This window comes from Lipotes vexillifer, unplaced genomic scaffold (assembly GCF_000442215.2).
Source record: "Lipotes vexillifer unplaced genomic scaffold, Lipotes_vexillifer_v1.1 scaffold1343, whole genome shotgun sequence".
NCBI lineage: Eukaryota > Metazoa > Chordata > Mammalia > Artiodactyla > Lipotidae > Lipotes > Lipotes vexillifer.
Genome location: NW_006779486.1, coordinates 875028 through 892210, shown reverse-complemented (window position 1 = coordinate 892210; position 17183 = coordinate 875028). Strand labels below are relative to the sequence as shown.

At 43.4% G+C, this 17183-nt stretch overlaps 1 pseudogene across 1 annotated transcript; it reads left to right on the top strand.

The window, feature by feature from the left end:
• The first annotated feature begins 1369 nt into the window (after positions 1 to 1369).
• LOC103086532 (heterogeneous nuclear ribonucleoprotein H pseudogene) lies at positions 1370 to 3276 on the top strand (annotated as a pseudogene). The gene has a single exon (XR_456977.1). The product of XR_456977.1 is annotated as a heterogeneous nuclear ribonucleoprotein H pseudogene (transcript).
• The last annotated feature ends 13907 nt before the right edge of the window (positions 3277 to 17183 follow it).

Sequence of the window (17183 nt, the reverse complement as noted above, 5' to 3'; positions counted from 1 at the left end):
AGAGGGAACAGTCTATGCAAAGGCACAGAGACATGAAACGTGAGAAATTTTGTTGGCTAGAGCAGAGGTGTGAGGCCAGAAGAGAGGGTGGTAGGTCAGGCCTTTGGAATCCAATGGGCCTTTAGACCTTATAGTGCAGACCAAAAGAATTTGTGTTACCAGAATTTACTTTTTGGGAGGAAAAAGTCAATTTTGATAATATTTATTGAGGAATTAGCATGAGCTACATATCTTACATAGATTACTTCACTTATTCCTTATAAGAGCCTTATGAGATAAAGAATATTATCAACATTTATGGATTATTGTGCTTATTGAAAAAAGCTACCTCTGGTAGCAGAGTAGGGGATAAACTAGAATGCACAGAGCCTGGTGGCAGGGAGAATATTTTAGGAAGTAACGCAACATTCCAGGCAAGAAATGGCAAGGCCCTGAGCTAAGGGGCAGCAGAGGGAAGGAGAGAAAAGTTCAGATGTCTGACTTGATGTGGGACTTGGTGATTGATCAGCTGAGTCTGGGAGGCTGGAAGGCCCCACTAACCATGAAAGGAATCACTGGAGGGGCAGGTTCATGGGGAAGCATGTTGTCTCTAAGGTTCCTGCAGATGTCAAGGTAGAGATTTCTACTGAGGAATTGGATTTGGAGACCAGGAGAGAGGCTTGGAGTGGGAATATAGATTTGGGATGCTCTACCTATAGATGATAAATGAGGACACGGCAAGTGAGTGATAGAAAGAGCTTGTGCACTAGAAAGGAATGGCTCTGGAATTAAATCCCAACTCCATTATTTACTGGTGGTACGTGTGATCTTAAGCAAGTTAATCTGTGACCTCAGTTTCCTCATCTGTAAACTTGGGGATGATAATGCCAACCTCATAGAGTTATAATAAGCATTTAGAATGCCTAGTAGCATGTCTAGAACATAAGAAATGGTCAATAAAAGGTAACTATTCCTGGATGAGTAGATGAAATCACAGGCGGAGAGCATGTACAATGAAAAGGAAGCAGGATGAGGCTGGAACCCTGGAGGACAGCAACATTCCAGAGGTAGGTAAACAAGCAGAGGCCAGCAAAGGAACAAGAAAGAGGTGCCAGGGAATCAAAAGACAGAAGTGTCGTGGAAGCAAAGGAAAAAGATCATTTCAAGAGGTGGATTTGTTGGTATCAATACCTAGAGGACATCTACAGGAAAAAAAAATACAATGGCAAATAAATATATGAAAAGATGCTTAATCCCACTCATCATTATAGAAGTACAGATTAAAAAGATAATAAGGGATTTCTTCTCACCGCGCCGAAGTTGTGTGTGCAGGTCTGACCCTCATCCCCGCCTTGCAGGCTGTTTCGATGCCAGGACCCCCTAAGAGACGATGATGTTGGGCACCGAAGGTGGCGAGAGGGATTCGTGGTGAAGGTCTGGGGCTTGCCTTGGTCTTGCTCGGCCGAAAAAGTACAGCGGTTTTTCTCTGACTGCAAAATTCAAAATGGGGCTCAAGGTGTTCGTTTCATCTACACCAGAGAAGGCAGACCGAGTGGTGAGGCTTTTGTTGAACTTGAATCAGAAGATGAAGTCAAATTGGCCCTGAAAAATTTTAGACAGAGAAACTATGGGACACAGATATGTTGAAATATCCAAGTCAAACAACGTTGAAATGGATTGGGTGTCGAAGCATACTGGTCCAAATAGTCCTGACACGGCCAATGATGGCTTTGTATGGCTTAGAGGACTCCCCTTTGGATGTAGCAAGGAAGAAATTGTTCAGTTCTTCTCAGGGTTGGAAATCATGCCAAATGGGATAACATTGCTGGTGGACTTCCAGGGGAGGAGTATGGGGGAGGCCTTCATGCAGTTTGCTTCACAGGAAATAGCTGAAAAGGCTCCAAAGAAACACAAGGAAAGAATAGGGCACAGGTATATCGAAATCTTTAAGAGCAGTCGAGCTGAAGTTAGACTCACTATGATCCACCACGAAAACTTATGGCCATGCAGCGACCAGGTCCCTATGACAGACCTGGGGCTGGCAGAGGGTATAACAGCATTGGAAGAGGAGCTGGCTTTGAAAGGATGAGGCGTGGTGCTTACAGTGGAGGTTATGGAGGCTATGATGATTATAATGACTATAAGGATGGCTATGGATTTGGGTCAGATGGATTTGGAAGAGACCTCAATTATTGTTTTTCAGGAATATCAGATCACAGATACGAGGATGGTGGCTCTACTTTCCAGAGCACAACAGGACACTGTGTACACAGGTGGGGATTACCTTACAGAGCTACTGAGAATGACATTTATAAATTTTTTTCACCACTCAACCCTGTGAGAGTACATATTGAAACTGGTCCCGATGGCAGAGTAACTGGTGAAGCAGATGTCGAGTTTGCAACTCATGAAGATGCTGTGGCAGCTATGGCAAAAGACAAAGCAAAAATGCAACACAGATATGTAGAACTCTTCTTGAATCCTACAGCAGGAGCAAGCGGTGGTGCTTACGGTTGCCAAATGCTAGGAGGCATGGGTTTGTCAAACCAGTCCAGTTATGGCGGCCCAGCCAGCCAGCAGCTGAGTGGTGGTTATGGAGGCAGCTATGGTGGCCAGAGCAGCATGAGTGGATATGACCAAGTTTTACAGGAAAACTCCAGTGATTTTCAATCAAACGTTGCATAGGCAGCCAAGGAACAGTGAACAGCTACTACAATAGTGGAAGCCAAGCATCTATGGGAGTGAACGGAATGGGAGGGATGTCTAGCGTGTCCAGTATGAGTGGTGAATGGGGAATGTAATTGATCCTGATCACTGACTCTTGGTCAACAATTTTTAAAAGAAAAACAGAACTTAAGTTTTAACAGTTTTGCAACACAAACTTGTGGTTTATGCTTACTCTAAGTGGAAATCAGGATTGTTTTAAAGACTTAAGTTTCAGTATTTTTGAACACATACATTCATTTAGGATGTAACTAGGTTGAGTAATCTGTTACTGTTAAATAATTTTCAGCTTTTCTCAAGTTAGTTATATTGTAGGATGTACTTAAGCAGTAGGTGTATTTAGGTTAAAGCGGTTGAATTATGTTAAATGTTGCTTACACCACATTACATTGAGCACTGTTTGGACGCATTGTTGAAAGACATGCTTTTTTGTGAAACTCAATATAGGAGCTGTGTCTACAATTAAAAGTGAAACATTTGGCATGTTTGTTAATTTTAGTTTCATTTAATAACCTCTATGGCACGTAAGTTTAAGCTTTATTTTAAGTTAATGGGGAAAATTTGAGACGCAATACCAATACTTTAGGATTTTGATCTTGGTGTTTGTATGAAATTCTGAGGCCTTGATTTAAACCTTTTCATTGTATTGTGATTTTCCTTTTAGGTGTATTGCACTAAGTGAAACTTGTTGAATAAATCTTCCTTTTAAAAACTAAAAAAAAAAAAAGATAATAAGGTACTATTTTTTGCTGTTAGATTAGTAAAGATTATAAAGTTTAGTAACATCCAGTGTTGGCCAAGGTGTGGGAAACAGGTGCTCCCAGGCATTATGGGAATGTACATTCATGTCATATTTTAAAGAGCAATTTGTCAAAATATATCCAAATTGTGAAGGCACGTGTTCTTGACCGAGGTATTGTACTTCTAAGAGTTTACAACAAACTCATAAGTATACAAATATGTATCTTTAAGGATATTAATTATCACATTGTTGAATACAGCAAAGAAAACTAGAAGCAACCTAAATGTCCGTCAAAAAGGGACTGGTTAAATAAAATGTAGTGCATCCTTACAACTCAGCTGGGGTGGCTGGGAGAAGGTAAGGGCTGGGATGGGGATGCAGAGGCCTTGGAACAGGCATGATGGGAATTACTGAGACTGTGTGTGTGTGAGTGTGTGTGTGTCTGTGTGCGTATGTGTGTGTGTGTTGGCAGGATACAGTGAACGGGCCAAAGAGAAGAATGCACAGTATGGGCTGGCAATACCACGGAGGAGAGGCATGCTGAACATAGTTTTGTTTTGTTCAAGAGGCAGAAGCGGATCCCAGGCAATGTGACCCTTCTCCCCAACCCCATCAATCTTTTTTTTTTTTTTTTAAAGTTTACTTATTTATTTTTGGCTGCGTTGGGTCTTCGTTGCTGCGCGAGATCTTTCTCTAGTTGCGGCGAGCAGGGGCCACTCTTCGTTGTGGTGCATAGGCTTCTCGTTGCGGTGGCTTTTCTTGTTGTGGATCACGGGCTGTAGGAGCGTGGGCTTCAGTATTTGTGGCCCGTGGGCTCAGTAGTTGTGGCTCGCGGGCTCTAGAGTGCAGGCTCAGTAGTTGTGGCGCACAGGCTTAGTTGCTCCACGGCATGTGGGATCATCCTGGACCAGGGATCGAACCCATGTCCCCTGCAATGGCAGGCAGATTCTCAACCACTGCACCACCAGGGAAGCCCCCCATCAATCTTTAATTTAATTTACTTTATACACCAAATATATTTGGTATGATTGGGTTTCTTGTAAATGCCCCTTGACCAGGGGCTGAGTTTTGTGTCAAGCATGGCATGGGACCAAAAGAGAGTCAAGCCATACAGATGAGGTAGACAGCCGACATCTGGGTCACATATGCACTTGCATATGTGTAAAAATTCTCTAGAAGTGTATGCAAAAATCTGTTATCAGGGTAAACTCTGGGAAGCGAGACTGGGGATGTTGTATGGAGATGGACTTTACTTTTCAGTTTACATCCTTCCAAACCATTGGCATTTTCACTTTAAAGACTATTTAAAATTGTATCACTCAGACAATACAACTGGAGAATAATAACAACTCCTAGCCAGCTGAATAGAGTCTCAACTTTTTCCCTGATCTGATACTTGGATGACTGTGAAGACATCCACCCAATGATTCTTACAGAGAAGCACAGGTGAAGAGATGGTGCCTGCAAAGGTTTGAATATGACACTTCCCTGAAATTACACAATTCATGCATTATAGAAAAAGGAGTGTTTGCTATACTTCCTCATAGGTGATTGACAGATGTTTATTGGCTTTAATAATATTGAAAATATTTAAACCTTCGTCCAGAGTTAAGATATACATGTATCCTCTCATTTGACTAAATTTTAGGGGAACCATAACTCAGTTAATTGTGAACCGCTACTACGATAGTAATTCTCTACTCTGTGTTTGGCATAAATACTGCACCATTCTCCTAAGCAACGTCCTGAGTGATCCATTAAACCGAAACAAGGCATTAGAGTTCCAATGAATCACCCATACAGTACTTAGTAGTTATGTACATACTATGTTCAGGACATTTGAGACTCACTTTTACAGCAGTTCTGAAATTTTCCAATTTAATTCAACTCTTGAGGAGGGCAGTGCCTTTCCCGAACTGCAGAAGTCCTTGTTGAAATCCTGGGACGGAAGTTTTCCATTTTGAAAGCAGAGTCATTGCTTGTAATGCTGTTGCCCCAGGCAGGCTGGAAGCAGAACTGGAAATGATCACCACGGCTTGTCTGGCGGGAGAAGTCCTACATTGATGTTCCAAGTGATGCAAACTTTCCTGGCTGCAGGAGAAAGACCCTCTGTGAGCTGGGGTTCCTGCCCCATGTCCACCCATCAGGAAAGAGCTGCGTCCTCTACCTTCCTCAACGCTCCCGGTACCTCCATTTCTACCTCCCTGGTGCCCATTTAATGCTTTTTAACATCTGGACAGTTCATCTCCATTTACTCCTCTGAGGCTGCTCATGGCCATGACAGCACAGAGGGGCCACCAGATCCTATTTTTAACTTTGTCTCCCAACATTTTATTAGAACAATTTTTTTTTTTTTTTTTTGCGGTACGCGGGCCTCTCACTGTTGTGGCCTCTCCCGTTGCGGAGCACAGGCTCTGGACGCGCAGACTCAGTGGCCATGGCTCACGGGCCCAGCCGCTCCACGGCACGTGGGATCCTCCCGGACCGGGGCACGAACCCGTGTCCCCTGCATCGGCAGGCGGACTCTCAACCACTGCGCCACCAGGGAAGCCCCTATTAGAACAATTTTAAACATTCAGAAAAGTTGAAAAAAAATGTGCAGTGAATAGCCATATACTAAGCACTGAGATTGTAACATTGACATTCTGTGCTGTTTTGTCACATGTCCAGGCCTCTGTTTTCAGTACCATGGGTGTTCAGCATCCACGCTGGTCCTGGTGGCCACAAAACTCTGTCTCTGTGGCAATAATAGACTTAAATACACAATTTAATAAGTACTTATATTCAAAGAGATACTAACATTTAGTACCTACTTTGTGCCTGAGCAAGATACAAGGTACTTTCTTTCACACATATGATTGCCTAATTTTTCAACCCATGAAATAGACATTATTATTGTTCCTGACTTAGGGCTAAGAAAATTGAGACACAAAGAGGTAAGGGGACTTCCAAAGTTATTTATAGCTAAAACTGTTATTATAAAAGAAACAATTACAAATGAAATAGCTTATATCTTTAAAACAAAATAAATAGTTATATTTAAGTGCTCTTCTTAGTGTTTAAGTAATACACTGGCAGGATTAGTTGCAATCATTAAATGTGTGTTTCAGAGAGAGATGTTTTAAAGTGGTCGTTTGCATGCAGCCATTTTGACATGGCTGTTTACCAAGTCCTCAGAGAGTTTTGTTTTTGTGTTTTGTTTCTGTAGTTGTTATTATTTAATGTCAGCCATTTTAGCTGTACACTTCATTATTTTTCCTCCTGGAGAATCAAGTGTCTCATTTGTTTTCCAGTGTTGCTTGATGAAAATTCAGGGGTACCAACGGCTTAGTATAAATAATCTAATAGAGGATTCTGGACAACACCAGAAAATACTGTGCAGTTTCATACTCATTTTTACTTAGCCTAAAAACAAGCCATAAAACTTTCAGTTACAAACATCTGTAGCTCTGCTCCCACAAGCTACAAAACAATAAAGCACACCGGGACAACGCCAAGCATTCAAGTGCGCCACAAGGAAAAACATCTTAACCACAGTCAGTTAACAGTGATGTAAGGGATGGAGAGGCCAAGAGTAAGCTTTGCATTGCCTGAGACCAGCCCCTAGAGCTCTCCACTTTTACAGAGGCCCCTGCTAGAAAACTAGTCTATGTGTGACAATCTAAATTTAGAGGGCACTTGACAATTAACCAAGCACTTTTCTAGAAATTATCAGACTTGAATTTCCCAACAACTAAGAAAAAGGCAGGTTCCCATTTTTCTAAGGCTGAGGAGTTAAACGACTTAACCAGGAAGATTCAGCATTTCTTCTGCCTTCCCATGTGGAGCATGGGATTTAGAAATCAAGGACTTGGATCTGAATTGCAGTTCTGCCTCCTGCTAGCTCCAGGCCTCTGAGCCATTGACTTAACCACTATGAAACTGTTCCCTGTGAAAAGAGGATAATAAAACCTATCTCATAGGCTTGAGGTTAGGATTATGCTGTTATGCATAAAAAGTGTTCTGTGAACTGCAGTATATGAAATGAACTTGGTTATTGTTAATATACAGATAACACATCAACTGTGTTAACATGTTTTTTACTTCATTAAACTTTTTATGATGACATTTTTAAACATACACTAAAGTGTGTTTGAAAATCATGAATATATTTATAATGAACCTCCATGGGCCCATCACCTGGCTTCACCATTTATCAACATAAGTCCAATTGCACTTTATAACCTCTACTATCCCACTCTCTGCTAGATTATTTTTTAAACAACCCCAGAGTTTATATCACTTCATTCAAAAATACTTAAACATATATCTCTAAGAGATAAGGGCTCTTTAAAAAATATATCCATCATACCATTATCACATCTTGAAGAAATTAACAATAATTCCCTAATGCCATCTAGTAGTCAGTATAAAAATTCTGATTATACCATAAACGGTTATTTTATCTGAATCAGGTCCAAACAAGGTACACACATCGGTTTTGCTGCTATTTCTCAAGTCCTTTTAAATTTATATGATGACCGCCCACCCTGTCCCCAGCCCCCATTTTTTTTTTTACTTGCAATTTATTTGTTGAAAAATTGGGGTAACTTGTCCTATAAAATCTCCCACGTTTTGGATTTGGCTGTTATATCCTCATGGTATCTTTTACATGTTCTTCTATCCCCACTGGTTTGTATAAACTAGTGATTGTATCTGATGCTTGATCAATTTGTAAACTGTTGGCAGAAGCATTTCATGGATGGTGCTATTTCCTATTCCATCACAGCAGGAGGCATATCATGTTTGGTTGTCTTTATTTTTGTGATCTTAAAGTTGATCAGTAAGTTCACACAGAGATCCAGGTATGTGGAGAATAAAATTTCCAATTTGAGGAGCTTTCTTTAAGAGGAAGAAATATAAATTACAAATATAAAATTAGGTTCTAGGTCTTGAAGAGGACCATGCAAGTGAGGGGTGCTGAAACTTACAGTATATCAGCTCAGGGTAAATCCACCTCTGGATTCAGCTGAAATCAGCCTGTTTCATTCATTACTAGGTTCCCCATCAACCTTACTGAACGGCCGAGCATCATTGATGATCATTGCCTGGATCTGGTTTTTTCACTGTTACGTATTTTAATTCTGTCATTCCTTACACATTTATGAGCTGGTCTTCTTGTGTATAAAAGAACAGTCCCATGTTAATGATTTGATTACCATGTGACTCAGTCAGGGTCCAGACAAGAGGCAGAAACCACACAGTGATTTGAACAGAAAAATGTTAATATAAGAAATTATTAAATAGTAATAGAGGATTAACCAGTAGGGATTAAGAAACTCTAAAGAATGTAGGAATAGCAGACACAGGGAATAGTCATAGCTCTCGAGCTGAGTCAGAGCACCCAAGGGAGTGACAAACTGGAAGGGGTCTCCCTATCCCTGAGGATGGAGAGAGTGTGGCTGTAGCCCACTGGATGGTGGAGGAGTTCATGGAAGTACTTTAGGCCAGAGCTGGCAAGCAAAACTTCCCACTGGGATGCTGACAAAGCTCCATAGGAAGCCATCCACTGGTGTGCTGCTAAAATTCACTGAGATGTCCTCCACACTCTTGACCACCGTGGATGGCAGGAACAAGCAGGAGAACATACTGGAGCCAGAAAGAGAAACTCCTTCCTCCTGCAGTGTCCTTCCAGTGGCCTCTACTGACGAAAGCTTAACACTGGTGGCTGTAGGAGAAATGTTCACAGGGTCCAGCACCAGTATCACAACACAGAGCCAGGAAGGGTGGGTTGAGAGCTCATACAATGATAACAGACATGTCGTGAAATGTAGTTCATATAGGAAAAGCAGAATAAATGTTTTGTTCTTTCCATTTATTATCCAGTTTTCTGAATGAGTTAGTGCCCTGGAAACCTCCAAAGACTGCCATAATGGTTCCTATTGTGGTCATTGTTGTTTTAAAACCATTATAAACTTATGAATTTTAATATATTTGACGTTCCGATTCAATTCTTTCTGTTTGGCAGCATATATTTATTTATTTATTTTTAATTTTTTTTTGTGGTACGCGGGCCTCTCACTGTTGTGGCCTCTCCCGTTGCGGAGCACAGGCTCTGGACGCGCAGTCTCAGCGGCCATGGCTCACGGGCCCAGCCGCTCCGCGGCATGTGGGATCTTCCCGGACTGGGGCACGAACCCGTGTCCCCTGCATCGGCAGGCGGACTCTCAACCACTGCGCCACCAGGGAAGCCCTGGCAGCATATATTTTAAGCAGATACAGTGCACAAATAATGCATGTTTTCTCCTTTAGTGTTTATAAAAGATAAGATGGAAAACTATCTCAAAGCTTTTGGAGACAAAAACTCGTACAGCATAGAAACCTATAGCAGAGCGGAGTCAGAGCTGGGGAGTTTCTTTTCTGTTGGCTCAAAAATTACCCTGAAGCAGCACTATTTACAATAGCCAAGACATGGAAACAACCTAAATGTCCACCAACAGATGACTGATAAAGAAGGATGTGGTATATATATATATATATATATATAATATATATATATATATACACACACAATGGAATACTACTCAACCATTAAAAAGAATGAAATAATGCCATTTGCAGCAATATGGATGGACCTAGAGATTATCATACTAAGCAAAGTAAGTCAGAAAGAGAAAGACAAATACCAATGATATCACTTGTATGTGGAATCTAAAATACAACACAAATGAACATATCTGCAAAACAAAAACATACAGACATAGAGAACAGACTTGTGGTTGCCAAGTGGTAGCGGGTGGAGGAAGGAAAGACTGGGAGTTTGGAGTTAGCAGTTGCAAACTATTACATATAGGATAGATAAACAACAAGGTCCTACTGTACAGCACAGGGAACTGTATTCAATATCCTGTGGTAAACCATAATGGAAAAGAATATTAAAAGAATATATATGTATTTGTGTGTGTATAACTGAGTCATTTTGCTGCACGGCAGAAATTAAACACAACATTGTAAATCAACTATACCTCAATAAAATAAAAAAGGCCCTGAAGCATGTGGGAAATCTTGTCCTCAGATGTACAGTAGCCATAAAGAAGGGAAAGGAAGCTTTGTTGATCATAGATAGTGAGGCCGTCAGAACTTCCCAGTTGGTGTGTCAGGAACTACACACATATTATATTTTCTGTGTGTGCTATGAGGTGACAAAGGTCGGGAAGCATTGGATTAAATGCCTGAGGCAGATTTTATTTTCCAGAGTTGGCTAAAACATCTCTCACCTTATGTGCTTCTCTACGATATGATTTTGCCATGTCTCCATCAAGAGGTGGGGCCTAATTCCCCTTCCCTTGAGTCTACTCTGTCTAACGATTCATCTGTAACCAACAGAATGCCATAGGAGTGGTACACGACTTCTGAGGCTAGATCAGAGAAGACCTTGCAGCTCTCACCTGGTTCTTTGGAGATGCTTGTCCTGGGGGAAGCTAGACATCAGGAGTGAAGTCCATGTACCCTGAGTTGGCCAAACCAGAGAGGCCATGTGTGGACTTCCTAGTGGACAGCCCATTCAGCCAAAGTCAACTGCCACTCATGTCAATGAGCCATTTTGCATGGTCAGCCCAGTTGAGCTTTCAGATACCACAGCTCCAGCTAACATCTGACTGTGACCACAAGAAAGACCTTGAGTGAGAATGACCCAGCCATGACCTTTTAAGTAAAATGATATGGTGGTTTTAAGGTGCCAAGTTTTGGGGTAATTTGTAATTCCACAAGGGTAACTAGAATAAAGGCCTAGAAGGCCTTTCCTACACAGGTGACAAATCAAGACTGTGTGTAGGCTGTGGACAAAGAATGTCACCTGCCATTTCAGTAAACAAAGAATGTTGCCACCATCAAGTCATCAGCCACCCAGCCACCCTCAGGATGGTGTGCCCTGAGGGGAATTTAGGGTGGAGAAAAACAGAGTACTGGTCCTACATAGTTAAGATGTATATCAAAGGCATCATTTCAATGAGCACAGACTCTTGCCTCTTCCCATACATAGAGAAGCACTGAAATTGAGATGTCTGTTTTTTGTGATTAGTAGTAATCGTTTTTTTTTTTGCCGTACGTGGGCCTCTCACTGTTGTGGCCTCTCCCGTTGCAGAGCACAGGCTCCAGACGCGCAGGCCCAGCGGCCATGGCTCACGGGCCCAGCCGCTCCGCGGCATGTGGGATCTTCCCGGACCAGGGCACGAACCCGCGTCCCCTGCATCGGCAGGCGGACTCTCAACCACTGCGCCACCAGGGAAGCCCAGTAGTAATCTTTTGATGTTCCACTACACAGTTGGTTGGTTTGTTTTTCAGCAAAAACGCCTATGTATCCTGGCTCCTCCCTCACCTCTTTGGAACAGTTAGCTCCTCAGAGCTGCCTGAGAGGCTGTCTCCTGGGATAGAGTCCCCAGTAATGTCCCTGAATAATATATAACGCACAACTTTTAGGTTGTGCGTTTTTCTTCAGTCAACAAGGCCTATGAATTTATAGGTATGCTGCAGAGGTGATTTTTAAAAAGGGGCCTACTTCTAAGCTCTGATCTGAGGATTCCTCGAGTCCATGGGCAAGCCATGGTCATTCCTCTGTAGACATTATGTCTCTGTCACCTGTCTCCTAGTTGATGGGCCAGTACCCTTTCCTGGTCACTCCCAGGCATTTGCAGCTCTGTCACTCATTCTGCGTGATAGCAGGAGAGGACTACTCACCTTTCTTCTAAAGTAGCCTGTTGGTTTAGCCATCAGAAGAGTGTGCTGTTCTTGAGAGACAGAGACGTAGAAGGAGGAGCATGAAATCTAGGGTCAAAAGGCCTGGGTTCAAGTCCAGATTCATTCACATTCTAGCTGTGTGACCTTGAGGAAATTATTTAACAGCTTTAGCTTCAGTTTCCCCATCTGAAAATGGGAACAATAATCTGTATCCCATAAAGATGTTGGGAGAATTAAATGAAATTGCACCTATGAAAATATAGGGGTTTCAACCGGCTTGTTTGGGCTTCTTTTATTATTTTTATACATTTTCATTTTATTTTTAGAAAATTAAAAAATCCAAAAAAAGAAAAGAACAACCATACATATTTTCACAATGTTGAATTACCACCATTTAAATCATGATTTACTTATTTCCAGTCCTTTTTTTTAAAACCACTTTGTTGGTTGTTTTGGAAAAACTTAGAAATGTTATGTATTAATTAGAAAGTATTCAATCATACAGAAAAGAGCCCCCAAATACGGAGTGCTTCAAGAAGGTGAAAGTCATCTGGTGCAGGGGCCCTGATGATCTCTGTATCATTCCAATGTTTTCACATCTGTGATGCCCTCACCTGCATCCTGGCATGTTTTAAATACTAGGATTTTATTAGTGCGTAAGAAGAAATTCACTTGTATCTACTGCCAATCCCCTGGTATTTTGGATATCCTTTAAACTTGGGCCTTTATTTGAGTACAACTTTACTGCCCTGGCTGAACACTCCTATCCTCAGGAGACAACATTCTCTATTGTTTAGCCAAAGAGAAAACTGTCTTCATCACCACCTTGCCCTCTGCCTCTTTTTGCTGCAAACTGTACTCAACTCTATATCCCACTGCCTGTTCAGCTCAACATTCCTTCTCACATATCATTGCTGTTTTAGAACACATGGTCAATTGTATCAGAACCAAATTTTACACATGCATCTGCGTTTGCTGGCACAACTGGGAAGGGTGCGCGGTTCTGCAATGGCATCCGGGTAGAACGTTCAGCTCTACTCTCTCTTTTTTTGTTTTTCCTGCCTCTTCCATTAAGTTCTTAAGCTCTTTAAAAAAATTTTTTTTAAACTTTTATTGGAGTATTGTTGATTTACAATGTTGTGTTAGTTTCAGGTGTATAGCAAATTGAATCAGTTATACATTTACATATATCTACTCTTTTTTAAATTCTTTTCCCATATAGGCCATTACAGAGTATTGAGTAGAGTTCCCTGTGCTATACTGAAGGTTCTTATTAGTTCTATATTTTATATATAGTAGTGTGTATATGTCAGTCCCAATCCCCCACTTATCCCTCCCCCAGTTCTACTCTCTTGGAGTTCCCTTCTGTGTGGGCCACACAGCAGGGATGTCCACATGGTTGGCTCTGTACTTGTTTTCACTTCATCCTCCCTCCCCACATCTTCACAGGGTCTCCTGTGCCTCTGTTCCTCATGGGACCAGGAGGTGGGAAGGCAGAGCCGGTGTCCTCCCACTGGACACGATAAACCACCCAAGACTGGGGAGGGGATGCATCATTCACCTACTGCCTTAGAGAGGACTTATGTTGAACTCATCTACATATTCCCTGGGAGTCACATTCCCTGGGAGTCCTTAGGAGCCTCTAGCCTTCAGCGTTCTTGCATGTGAGCTCTTAGGTATGAGATGTTAAAGAAAAAGTATTATTCTGTTAAGGAAAAAAGTTATTTATGACACTTACTAAAGCATGATATGGCAGACTTTATTCAGGGGGACTGTCATAATAGGTGCAATGGGAAAGAGAGATTGGGCTCAACTCTGAATACAGAGAGGAAAAGTGGAAATTTATGGCCAAGGGGTAGGGTGGGGGGTCAGTGCATGAAGAATTGCTCTGAGGAAACATCAGGGGTAAAGGCGGATTCCTGCTAAACTGACCCACCAGGATTCTTGCTGCAGGCAGGCCAGGGTGATGGGAGATCACCTGGGGGATGGTGGGGGGGGGGAGGAGCCCGATCAGATATTGAGGATGATCAGATATCGAGGGTGTGCGTTCTTGCTAAGCTGACTTAGTAGGATTCTTGCTCAAATTGGGCAGTGAAGAGACGAATACGAAAGCCCCCAAATCAGGCCCCAGTTGAGAAAAGAGTTCAGAGGAGAGAGTCTTTGTCAGGAAGCAGGTGTTGATCAGTGTACAAAATCTGGGCATCATGGCAAAACATGACCTGGCACTTCTGCCAGACTTGGGCCTGAGCCCTGGTGGGCGAACGAGGACAGAGTGGTGCTGGCTGTGTCCTCTGCGTTTCCTGTTACCTGATTTTTCTCTACCCAACAGCCATGTTCCTGTCAAGATTAAAGAAGAACACCAGGACAGAGGACTGGAGGAGGAAGGCCTGCTTGGGCTTCAGCAAAATGGAGAGCTGAGGGCAGGAGCTGGGTGGAAGAAAAGAATTTTCTAAAAAAAATTGGCGTGGAGGGCACTGAGTGAAGCTCCTTGCCCCCCACAGGGCATGTTCAGAGTCACTGCTTACTTCTCTCCTAGTCTTCTGCAAACACCCCGCCCCTGGGCCCCATGGGCTGCCAGCTGCTGGTGCAAACAATGGCAAAGTTCTCATTTTAAAACCATGCCTCTGGAATAAGTCATTCTTTCTCTCAAAAGTGCCTTTAAGGGGCTTCCCTGGTGGCGCAGTGGTTGAGAGTCCGCCTGCCGATGCAGGGGACACGGGTTCGTGCCCCGGTCCGGGAGGATCCCACGTGCCGTGGAGCGGCTGGGCCCGTGAGCCATGGCCGCTGAGCCTGCGCGTCCGGAGCCTGTGCTCCGCAACGGGAGAGGCCACAACAGTGAGAGGCCCGCGTACCGCAAAAGAAAATAAAAATTAAAAAATTAAATTAAATTAAAAAGTGCCTTTAAGTATCATTGTTGCCCAGATACCACTTAACCCATTCGCAATCATGTTAGTACACAGCAGACCCGTAACTCAAGACGTTAACCACCCTGTTTTGTATTTCTATTCCACCACCACTGGAACTTGTGCATTGAGATGTGAGACTGCGATTTGCCCCAAGCGGGCATTGTCAGGCAAGGATAAAACCTGTGAAAAGTTGCCTGATGGGGTTCAAAAGGCACCATCTCTAGTGAGGCTGAGGGACCTGAAGTACAAATAGGCAGAGCAGGTTTCTGTCCAGGGTCCCCTCCCCCAACACATACACTTAGAGGAAGAACACCGGCAGGAGAGGAGAAAGAGAGTTCTGGAAGTTCTAGCAACAGCGCAGGAGCAGTAAGGTCTGCCCCTGTCTTTATCCCTATTCAGAAGGAGTTGGAGGAACAGCATCTAAAATAGAATTGCCTTAGAGCCTGGGGAGCTTCCTGTCTGGAGGGCATGAGGAGGGGGGAGGGGGCTGTATGAGCTACTGAGTGGTGAGGCAGGGGACCAGCCCAGTTTGTCTGGGTTGAGCAGGAGGGCAGTGCCCGTCAGGAAAGCCCAGGAGAAGGGACACTGTTCTAAGGGGTGTAGGGTGGACTTCCTGTTGGGAGTCAGAGGGGAGTGTGGCTGTGCCTCTGGCGGTCCTATTCAAGGAGGATAGGTGGGAACCGACTCAGCAGGGACAAGCTGCCCCAGGAGAGCTGTACGTTGTCGGAGCTGAAAGGAACAGATGGGAAGAGGCCATACGCCACAGACGGGAGCACAGCACTGAGATAATCAAGGACTGAGAAGTCTCGGCCAGTCGTAGGGGTCCCTAATGTGGAGGGGAGGCAGTTAGCCAAGTCCCTTAGAATTGGGCCTGGGGAAGGCAGAAAACTGAGGACATTTTAACTCTAAATATGAAATATTTATATCTTTATGTGTGAACGATTACTGCATATCCTTTTAATATCATACTGTATTGTTGTGATATCAGCCCACCTAAGAGTCATCTGATGTTCTAGGGCAGTGGTCTCAAAGTATGGTCCAGAGACCTCTGGACACCCCTGAGACCATTTCAGGGGCCCATAAGGTCAAAACAATTTTCACAATAATATTAGGAAGCTATTTATCATCTGTACAGGAGCTCCCACATTGGATTGTTAAGAGACAAGAAATAAATTCTTTTTCTTAGGCACATACCTAGACTATATTTGCAGACTCCCTCTGGTTAGGTTGGCCCTGTGACCGAGTTCTAGGCACTAGGCAGAAGTGATGCGCTCCACTCCCACACTTGGCCCTAAAGTCCTCCCATGGGTGACCATCCATGTTCTTCCCCACTCTGGCTGGTTGGAATGAAATAGACTCCCCTTCCCCCAGCTTCCCATCCCCAGGGCAACCTTGAGAACAGCCTGTTGCCAATGGCAGAGAAGGAGGCTGGATCCCTGAATCCCTGCTTAGGAGAGAGTCACCCATACAGGAGCCTCACTTTGGATAAAAAGAGACAAGAAATAAACTTTATTGTGTTAAATCACTGAGCCTTGAGGGTTTATCTGTTACTAATACAATGAGCTCCACAATATGAAGACGAGGCCACTTATCTAGAGTTAACTGCTATTGTCAAATTCAATGCGCGCGGCAAATGTAATCTGACAAATCCCTCAGTTGTTTGGCAGCCCCTCAGGTTTTGACATCAGCTGTTATTGTGCTGCATGACAACTAGGCATCAATAATAAACATTTCACAAAAATGGTTGTAATAGCTTTTGCTTTTTAAGAGACAAACTAATTTCCTACTCTTTTCCTCTTCCAGAACCTCTACACTTGGAATCAGTCAAAAATTGCTTCTGGGGCTTCCCTGGTGGCGCAGTGGTTGAGAGTCCGCCTGCCGATGCAGGGGACACGGGTTTGTGCCCCGGTCCGGGAAGATCCCACATGCCGCGGAGCGGCTGGGCCCGTGAGCCATGGCCGCTGAGCCTGCGCGTCCGGAGCCTGTGCTCCGCAACGGGAGAGGCCACAACAGTGAGAGGCCCGCGTACCGCAAAACAAAAAACAACAACAACAAAAAATTCCTTCTGATATTACCCACATTATCATCCTTAAAACCATGGCACTAATAGATGGATA